A 2500-nucleotide genomic window follows, 5' to 3' on the forward strand; every position below is an offset into this window, starting at 1 on the left:
AAATGTATCACTAAAACTCCGATGGGCCTACACAACGACCACACACTAACCTCTTTCTCTCACGGCTGCAGAGGGCGAACTGAGACCCTGTCGCGAACCAGGACGTCTTAAAAACTTGAGTTGTCAAGCAGGAATCTACCCTCCCCCCCCTTTCCCATTTAATTACCTTCTGCGCCAGCTATCGACAGCGAACGTCCTTTACACACGTGCACTGGCAGTATTTCGAGATCGCTTGTTAAGTCTGGTGATCGAAAACAAATGCAGGATAATGTATGTAGTCCACACGTCTGGAGCTTGATGGCATCTGATCGGTGAGCAGCTCATTCTGAGAAATACCTGTCCGTAGAATCGAAGGGCATAAAATCGAACTAAGGAAATACGGATCGTATATTTTATATATCTTTTTCTCAACCTGGTCCTCTTTTCCGTCATATAATAATTTGAGTTTTGATTTTCTTTTTTCTTTGGAGAAGGGGGAAGGACATATATTTTCTAGTAAAGGGTATGACGCAGGTCGCCCTTATCAACGCACTGGAAAAAAAAATTCCACCCTTACCTCACCCACGCCATAACTTCCCCAAGACATATAAATACGATCCCCACCATCCCTCACACACCCAACTCTCGTTTAGGGGAAAAAAAACGAGAGACGAATATCGAAGGATACGCCGGGAGAAGGTGCGTCCGTGGGAAGTTCCCGAGATGGTGCCGGTCGTGTCGCGGGGTTCCCCAAGGACGCGCCTCAGATACCGAGAAACGCTCCGCGAGTTGGCACCCGCGGGGTAACTCTCGCGTCGCGCCGTTTGGGTCGAAGACTGTTAGCGCTCGAGGAGGGCGGGGAAAGAATTAATCTGTACATATTCTTTTGTGTTTTTGTTGTTTGTAATCTGCAGTTTACTTCGATGGCTATGTTAAGTCGAGGAGGCTGTGAACATGTTTATATATACATACATACACACCACACACACACACACACACACACCACACACACACACACACACACATATATATATATATATAATAATTATATATTATATATTAAAATATATAATATATATATATATATTTACACATACCCCATATACATATACATATTTCATATATTATATATATTTTAATATATATATATATATATATATATATATATATATCATATGTATATATTTGTATTCATGTATAGTATATATATATATATATATTATATATATATATTATATAATATATATATATATATATATATGTGTGTGTGTGTGTGTGTGTGTGTGTGTGTGTGTGTGTGTGTGTGTGTATAGGTGTATATATGCATATATGTGTATATATATGTATATATACATATATTATATGTATATATACATATATATATATATATATATATATATATATATAAAATATATATAATCTGTGTGGTGTGTGTGTGTGTGTATACATATATTTATGTATATATACATATATGTGTGTGTGTATATACATGCATATGTATTTATATATAAATGTATATACATATATATGTATATATAGCCTCCATATATATATATATATATTATATATATATATATATATATATATATATATATATATATATATTTTTGTGTTATATATACATATAGATGTGTGCATATATTTATGTACATGATATATATTTTATATTTATATATGTGTGTGGGATATATTTATATATACCATATATATACATAAAAATTTAAAATATACATATATATAATATATATATAAAATATATATATATAATATATATATATATATATATAATTTGTGTGGTGTGTTTTATATGTATATTTTTTTTATGTATATATTATATATATTATATATATATATATATATTTTATATATATATATATATTATATATTATTGTGGTGTGTTTTGTGTGTGTGTGTGTGTTTTGTGTGTGTGATTTATTGATTACTTCAAAATCAATGTTCTATGGGGGTGGAAGAAAAGGAAATGTTTTCTTTAGCTCTGATTTTTGTTTTGTTCAGTCGCCTTCGAACAAAATACTCTTTTCTTTTCCTTATTTACGTGATGTGTTGTTGACTTTGAAAGATACTAATTCGAGGCGGAGGATAAACATCAATATGTTTTTGCTTTGTTATGTTTTTATTTATATATATGCTTAACTATTTATCGAACTCGTATATAGATGTTATTATGAACTCATCAAATGTGTTTAAGTCAGGTTCTCCAAAAAACATATATTATTAGGAAGAAATGTTTTATTTTTCACTTACAAATTTCCGCTGTTCTGCCGATTACTTTACACCCGATGTTGTGGGATAGAGAAAACAGCTTCAAAGTTTTTCTTTGTATTTAAACCATCGTTCCGACTCTTACTTCCAAGAGTAAATCATGAAATTTAACATGAAACTATAACATTTATCTTGTGATTATCTAAACGTTTTTTAACCTCGTTGCCTTTTCAACACCCAGGGTAATATCATCAACGCCATATCGATATTCATTACTCAAAGCTTTTTTGGTATTTAT

At 31.4% G+C, this 2500-nt stretch overlaps 1 long non-coding RNA gene across 2 annotated transcripts in view; it reads right to left on the reverse strand.

The window, feature by feature from the left end:
- The window catches only part of LOC119597107, an 11402-nt gene extending 11212 nt beyond the window's left edge, over window positions 1–190 (reverse strand). Inside the window, exon 1 of one of the 2 annotated variants that reach the window (XR_005230800.1) lies at window positions 167–190. This is a non-coding gene — a long non-coding RNA (uncharacterized LOC119597107). Of the gene's footprint in view, window positions 1–50 lie in introns of both variants that reach the window. The other variant, XR_005230799.1, reaches the window with a different exon arrangement.
- Between the last annotated feature and the right edge of the window lie 2310 nt (window positions 191–2500).

Source organism: Penaeus monodon, chromosome 38, assembly GCF_015228065.2.
Source record: "Penaeus monodon isolate SGIC_2016 chromosome 38, NSTDA_Pmon_1, whole genome shotgun sequence".
Lineage (NCBI taxonomy): Eukaryota > Metazoa > Arthropoda > Malacostraca > Decapoda > Penaeidae > Penaeus > Penaeus monodon.